Source organism: Salvelinus namaycush, chromosome 1 (assembly GCF_016432855.1).
Source record: "Salvelinus namaycush isolate Seneca chromosome 1, SaNama_1.0, whole genome shotgun sequence".
NCBI classification, from domain to species: domain Eukaryota; kingdom Metazoa; phylum Chordata; class Actinopteri; order Salmoniformes; family Salmonidae; genus Salvelinus; species Salvelinus namaycush.
Window position 1 is genome coordinate 57479871 of NC_052307.1, and position 7899 is coordinate 57487769.

Here is a 7899-nt window from a genome sequence, read left to right on the forward strand (position 1 = left end):
AAACATGTAATAAATATGTATTTTTCCCAATATGAACCTAAAACTGTACATTCTTAATGAGTGGTGTTGTCAATTTATGTTTTAGAACATACAACATTTGATATTAGGGATTTCCACATTGACTTAAATAAAACCAAGAGTCTTTACAATTTATTTGGAAGTTGCAACCTACCTACATGAGACACACACATTAGTTTGGTCTCTTTCCTGTAAGACCCAAGTGCAGACTGTGTGAAGTAACAATATTTATTGTAACAACAGGGGCAGGAAAACAACAGGTCAAGGCAGGCAGGGGTCGATAATCCAGAGCAGTGGCCAAGGAACAGGACGGCAGGCAGGCTTAGGTCACGCAGATGTCGGTAATCCAGAGGTGGGGGGCAAAGGTACAGGACGGCAGGCAGGCTCAGGGTCAGGGACAGGCAGAGTGGTCAGGCGGGCGGGTACAGGGTCAGGACAGGCAAAGGTTAAAAACCAGGAGGATGAGAAAAAGAGAAAATGGAAAAAAAAAAAAAAAAAAAAAAAAAAGCAGGAGCTAAGACACAAAACTCTGGTAGGCTTGAACAAACAAGATGAATTGGCAACAGACAGACAGAAAACACAGGAATAAATACACAGGGGATAATGGGGAAGATGGACAACACCTGAAGTGGGGTGGAGACAATCACAAAGACAGGCGAAACAGATTAGGGCGTGACACTTTCCCATACAATCACAGCAATAAAACAATGTCCAGTGTGCTTAATCTATGTTTTTCCTCCTCATCACTTTCCACTGATTTGTGAACTAGTGTACCATGGGTAAACTAAATATAAGGACCTGCAAAGAAGCATCTGTGCTACTAGAATGAATGACCATTACCAGTCTAATAGGAGTGAGGGTATAGTGCTGCTGTAGAAATGCAAGCATTGTAAATTGATATGTCAGAGCAAACCAGACCTCTGTGGATGATACTTTCGACAAAAATTGAGGACACGCCTTATCCAGCTTGCCTCTAGTCTACTCAAGAAATGCAAAAAGCAAAGACATTTGTGGATGTATTATGTATCTAGCCTAAGTTTTTTGGACGGAGTGGGTTAGATCAAAGTAAACAAGTCATCTGCGGCCATGGGCTTTATCCTTCAGACAGTAACAGATTCAGCTCCTTACCATGAAGTCTTTGGCTCTGCTCATGGCACATCACTACATTAGATCACCCATCGTTATCACCCAGTGTGTCTCTGCCAGTGATGATATGATCACAGACCACAGCCAGTCCTACAGTAGCCCGTGTACCAGGCTTGTCTCTCTCCAGAGGCCACACTGGAAACAAAACAGGGTATAGATGTGTAAAAGAGATAGGGGACATGTTGTTTATTTAGCTATTTCTCATAAAGATTATACATAACAGGTCATTTGCATAAATGTGTTTTGCAGACAGAAATGTAACCACGCCATGGTTTTGCTTGATTTGATAGCTTCAGCCAAGATGCATAGGCAGGGGAAATTAAGTGACAAAACGTTCAAACTTGTGGTCATACTTCACATTACAGTGTTGTTGCTGTGTAATTATTGTTGTAAGCTTAATACATAATCAAAACATTTTGAAAATAGTATTATAAATGACTTGCTTGACCTGCTATGGGAAATAAGCTACTGACGTGTAATTGTTTTTACATCTACTAATCTGCACACAAGGGTAATCGGGAAAACATACACTGAGAGTACAAAACATTAGGAACACCTGCTCTTTCCATGACATAGACTTATCAAGTGAATTCACATGAAAGCTATGATCCCTTATTAAATCCACTTCAATCAGTGTAGATGGAGGGGAGAACACAGGTTAAAGAATGACTTTTTAGCCTTGGGATAACTGAGACATGGATTGTATATGTGTGCCATTCATAGGGTGAATGGGCAAGACAAAATATGTAAGAGTCTTTGAACGGGGTATGGTAGTAGGTGCCAGGTACTCCGGTTTGAGTGTGTCAAGAACTGCAACGCTGCTTGGTTTTTCACACTCAACAGTTTCACCTGTGTATCAACAATGGTCCACCACCCATAGGACATCCAGCCAACTTGTCACAACTGTGGGAAGCATTGAAGTCAACATGGGCCAGCATCCCTGTGGAACGCTTTTGACACCTTGTAGTCAATGCACCGATGAATTGAGGCTGTTCTGAGGGAGAAAAAGGGGTGCAACTCCTTAGTAGGAAGGTGCTCCTAATGTTTTGTACACTCAGTGTATGTTAATGCTACCAGCCATTGAAATGTTTGTCACCTTCAACATTTGGACTTTAATAGCAGGAGGTGAGGGATGGAATATGACCTGGCGCGAGAACCGGATACGATGCCCTCATGAAAGAACATGAGTTTCTGCCAGGCCATTGTTATCCATACGAAGATGAACGGCTATCCAGCTAATGAACATCTGCCTAACCTGCAGGAGGACTCCAACAGACACTGGCACCTTGAACTGACCATCAAGCAGAGCAGCTGCTCTGCTCCAAAATATTTTAAGGAAGATGCAAATATAGAATGGTAGTGGATAGGAATGCAAATGTAATTGTAATAGTTGAATACTTAGATAAGGAGGATCAATGGCTTTCTTCCTATATGTATCTCAAATTCTGAAGTTCAAACTCTTGACCTACACTACGCTATCAGCCCACTATCTAGTCTGCTCCATGAAGACTGCGATAGCTTAAGATAGATACTGTATGTCCCAAAATTTCTTCCCGTTTATTGCATTTTGCTGAGGACATAAATGCATCTCAAAGTCATTTATTCAGGAAAGATGCAGATATGTATTGTTAACAGTCTGAAGCAGAGGTGGCACCACATGTTCAAAAGTGGTGTGGAAAAATGTGTATGTGTCTTTTCTGGGCATGAAGGTTTTCCTTTTCGTCTGTGCTATGACTATAGGGCTGGGTTTTTTCTTGTCGGGTCATGTGAATTGGAAACACTCCTGGCCTAAGGTGGATCAAACCATTTCAAACTACCACAAACTTTGTTATTATTCATTCTGAATCTGTTATCAAAAGAGCCAGAGACAAAAACTTAAATGGACAACATACTCTGTAGTTTAGTGAACTACTATAGCAGGGCTGAGCATTATACAAAGAATGGTTACAATGTCTTTAAATATGAATGTCACTCTTTACACATATAATGTTAAGCAGTGGACTTTGACATTTTAAAAAGACAGACAGGTTTCAATGTAGAAAAGTATTTTAATTTTATGCCATATATTATTTGTTTATCTGATTACTGTGCTCTTCTGCAATTATTTATTTTGTAAGCTTTATGTAAGGCAGGGTTACATTTAATACCATACACAGTAGACTTTGTAACAACTTTTTTTTAATGTGTCGTAAAACCAATTTTTTCATCATCTGATTAGTGTTCTTCTGTAATAATTTATTATTTTAAGTCCTACTCCAGTCTTCTGTTCACCTCATATAACACCTGAGTTACTTAACAAAAGTCCCATCTCCAGGGCTTTAAATTAAACATTTTCATTGAAGCACTAGTGCTCCCAACTTTAAAAAGTTAGGAGCACAACATAAAATCTAGGAGAACCAGAATATATATATATGTTTAAATTGATTGAGATATTGCATATTGGGCCTATATGAATTATAGCTATTTTTCAAGCACATATTGTGCTCTAAAAACTCATATTTAACCATGTAAAGACATTTGTTTATTATAAAAAGCTAAAATGTTGATACAAAAACCTGTCATTGAAATTACACATTTCATTTGGGGAATATTAGGTTTCTACATTGTGTAAAAGCAATACCTATTTTCATGCATTACATTGAGAATTCTACACTGTCTCTTTAAGAGCGTTAAAAGTTTGTGAGTGTTGACATGCAAGAGATCAGTCATCCATTCATTGCTATGATCATTGATCTTCTAAAGAAGCTATCCTTTTCCCTTTATTTCTGTGCCCCCAAATGTTTAGATATACCAGTAAAGTAGCCAGGTTGTTAGCTAGCTAATGAGTTAACATGACTGCACAAGGTGTAAACAAATGTCCGTGAGTTGTTTTGGAATGACCCGCGACATGGTTTATTAAACTAACTTTTTGGTCCACCAGCCACTGTGTCAGGTAGATGAAAAAATGGTCTTGGGTAGCAGCAGCAGATTGTTTCATCTTCTTTATCCTGTGCCAAACACATTTATTCAGTGAGTCTAAATGATTCATGTTAGCTACTGGCTGCATGTTTGCATCAATCTAGCTAGCTACTTAAGAAAACGTTAAATGTTTTGTTAGCAACAGATTGGATCATTCTAGATAGTTTTAGAGGATGACTAAACTGCTTTTATTAACTGATTTTATTAACACACCTTGTATTCCATGAAAATATGTGTTTGCACTCTCACGAGGTAGGCAGGCAGGAGAGGAGCGTGAGTGAGCGAAGAAAGAAGCAAAATGCAGAGTGCAGATTCAAACAACGAGGTGCTGGTGCAACCAAACTAGTTGTTGAGAGGCGTGGTTGATGAGGCTCTGTAGGCTGTAGCTAGGAGACCACTGTGACTGACAAGTGGATCCACCTGTTGCAGCGAGCGTGGGGGTTACCGTTAGTGGTAGTCGGTGCCATTTAAGATGAGGGAAGATGATGCACATTTTTTTTATGAACATGGCTTTATTTCTATTACAGCAAATTTGAATTACTGTCATTCAGATTCCATTCACACAGCTCAATGTAACATTGATCGGTTTAGGCTACTACATGATGCTTGAATTTTCCCTATACCCATCATGAGGTTGTTACATCCTAGCCTATGAATGAAAGCTTACAACGTAGGTGCACAGGTCGAGAGAATATTTTGTAATCAAGGTAACAGACAGTGGCACATTCAAAACCGTCTTGCACACTCTTGCCTGCATCCAGCTGATCTAGAGTGTAATCATTAGTCCAACAGTTGCAAACAAGAGTTTCTATTGGACAAATTAATTTATGTTTATCCCCGTTTTGTTCCATTTGCATCCGTTTAAGATTTTAACAGAATTGGTGCATTGAATACACCCCTGATCACACACAAACACAGTTCACTTTCATAGCAACCACATACTGTACAAACAGATTGTTGTATATATAATTCCTTCTCGCATCTATCTACGAGCTCTCCTCCTCTCACATTTTCCCTTAGCTTGTGGACTTCAGTGCAAACACATCAGCTGTCTGTGACCAAGCGAAAAAACCTTTCCAAGCCAAACCTTCATATCATGAACCACACACCCTACATCATTGTCAAGTCATAGTCAACAGAGCTACTAGAACCCACTACAATCATGCAGTACAGTGTATAGTCAGCAGCAAGACAGTTTAGCAGTTACACTGGTGGGCCCCGGTGGCAATACATTTATAAAACCAAAAGCTCACCTTGACTTGGAAGAATTCCAGTTCTGGATAGCCATAGCCATAGCCAGCTAGCTAACATATCATCCCTCTCTGTTTGAGCCCGGTGTTTGAGTACGCTAAACTAACTAGCTGCAAAAAATATACTATGAAATATAGCTATCGCTCTCTTGCTTCTTCTTCATTTTGGAAGAAAATGTATTTGTTCAAAACTGTTCAACAATTGTCTTTCTCTCTCTGAGTAAACTTCTCAACACATGTTATGCACTGCAGTGCTAGCTAGTTGTAGCTTATGCTTTCAGTTCTAGATTAATTATCTGATACTTTGATTTGGTGGAAAACATGTCAGTTCATGCTGCAAGAGCTCTGATAGGTTGGAGGACGTCCTTCTGAAGTTGTCATAATTACTGTAAGTCTATGGAAGGGGGTGAGAACCATAATCCTCCTAGGTTTTGTATTGAAGTCAATGTACCCAGAGGAGGACAAAAGCTAGCTGTGTCACGTTCCTGACCTGTTTTCTGTTGTTTTTATGTGTTAGTCGGTCAGGGCGTGAGTGTGGGTGGGCATTTCTATGTTATGTGTTTCTATGTTGGTAAATGGGTGACCTGATATGGTTCTCAATTAGAGGCAGGTGGTTTTCATCTCCTCTGATTGAGAACCATATTAAGGTAGGTGGTTTCACATTGTTTGTTTGTTGGGTGATTGTCGCTGTGTCTGTGTTTATTGCACCACACGGTACTGTCTCGTCTCATTCGTTCGTTCGTTCTTTCCTGTTCGTGCGTTCTTCATTTTATGTAGTTTGCATGTTCAGGTCAGTCTACGTTGTCTGTTTGTTATTTTGTATTTATCAAGTATAGTTCGGTTCAGTGTTCGTCTTGTCTAATAAATTCATGATGTCTACATACCTCGCTGCACATTGGTCTTCTGATCCCTCTCTCCTCTCCTCGTCTGAGGAGGAGGAATATGACGACTATCGTTACAGAATCACCCACCCCCAAAAGATCAAGCAGCGGGGAAAAGGGCAGCGACAGCAGCAGCAGAAATCCCAGGACTCCTGGACATGGGAGGAGATTTTGAACGGAGAAGGACCCTGGGTACAGGCTGGGGAGTATCGCCGCCCCAAAGCTGAGCTGGAGGAAGCGAAAGCTGAGCCGCGGCGATATGAGGAGGCAGCACGGCAGCGCGACAGGTACGAGAGGCAACCCAGAATTTTTTTTGGGGGGGGCTAGAGAGGAGTGTGGCTAAGCCAGGTAGCAGACCTGAGCGCACTCCTCGTGCTTATTATAAGCAACGCGTCACTGGTCAGGCACCGTGTTATGGGGTTAAGCGCACGGTGTCGCCAGTGCGTGCCCATAGCCCAGTGCGCTATAGGGCAGCCCCCCGAAAGTGTCGTGTGAGTGTGGGCATCCAGCCGGGGCGTGTCGTGCCTGCTCAGCGCGTCTGGTCTCCGGTACGCAGTTTCGGTCCAGGGTATCCTGCGCCGGCTCTGCGTGCTGTGTCTCCGGGGCGCTGGGAGGGTGCAGTGCGTCCTATGCCTACGCTTCGCTCGTACCGGGCAAATGTGGGAGTGGAGCCTAAGGGAGAGGTGCGCGTAGTAGGCACTAGATCTCCAGTGCTCATCCACAGCCCGGTTCAACCTGTGCCTGCACTCTGAAGGGTACGGGCTGGAATAGTACTCCAGCCTGGGGGAGTGGTGCAAAGGCTGCGCACCAGAGCTCCAGTGCTCCCCCACAGCCCGGTCCTTCAGGTGCCTCCTTTTAACATCAAGCCTCCTGTAGGTCTCTCCAGCCTGGTGGGTCCTGTGGCAGCCCCACGCACCAGGCTGTCTCTCCGTCTCCTCCCTACAGGTGTGCCCGTCTGTCCCGAGCCGTCAGAGCTGCCCGTCTGTCCCGAGCCGTCAGAGCTGTCCGTCTGTCCCGAGCCGTCAGAGCTGTCCGTCTGTCCCGAGCTTTCAGAGCCGTCCAGCCAGGACCAGCCAGAGCCGTCCAGCCAGGACCAGCCAGAGCCGTCCAGCCAGGACCAGCCAGAGCCGTTCAGCCAGGACCAGCCAGAGCCGTCCAGCCAGGACCAGCCAGAGCCGTCCAGCCAGGACCAGCCAGAGCCGTCCAGCCAGGACCAGCCAGAGCCGTCCAGCCAGGACCAGCCAGAGCCGTCCAGCCAGGATCAGCCAGAGCCGTCCAGCCAGGATCAGCCAGAGCCGTCCAGCCAGGATCCGCCAGAGCCGTCCAGCCAGGACCAGCCAGAGCCAGCCGGCCAGGAGCTGCCAGCCGGCCAGGATCCGCCAGAGCCTTCCGCCAGCCAGGATCCGCCAGAGCCAGCCAGCCAGGATCCGCCAGCCAGCCAGGATCCGCCAGAGCCAGCCAGCCAGGATCCGCCAGAGCCAGCCAGCCAGGATCCGCCAGAGCCAGCCAGCCAGGATCCGCCAGAACCAGCCAGCCCGGATCCGCCAGAGCCAGCCAGCCCGGATCCGCCAGCCAGTCCGGAGCGGTCCCTCAGTCCGGGGCTGCCCCTAAGTCCAGCGGGACCCATGTCTAGGGTTCCCAGTCCA

At 44.7% G+C, this 7899-nt stretch overlaps 1 long non-coding RNA gene across 1 annotated transcript; it reads right to left on the bottom strand.

Annotated features, from left to right (window-relative positions):
- Positions 1-600: 600 nt before the first annotated feature.
- LOC120055952 lies at positions 601-4426 on the bottom strand. Its single transcript, XR_005477732.1, has 4 exons — positions 4336-4426; positions 4070-4151; positions 1147-1299; positions 601-641 (listed from the first exon to the last, which is right to left on the bottom strand). It is a non-coding gene; the product is annotated as an uncharacterized LOC120055952 (long non-coding RNA).
- Between the last annotated feature and the right edge of the window lie 3473 nt (positions 4427-7899).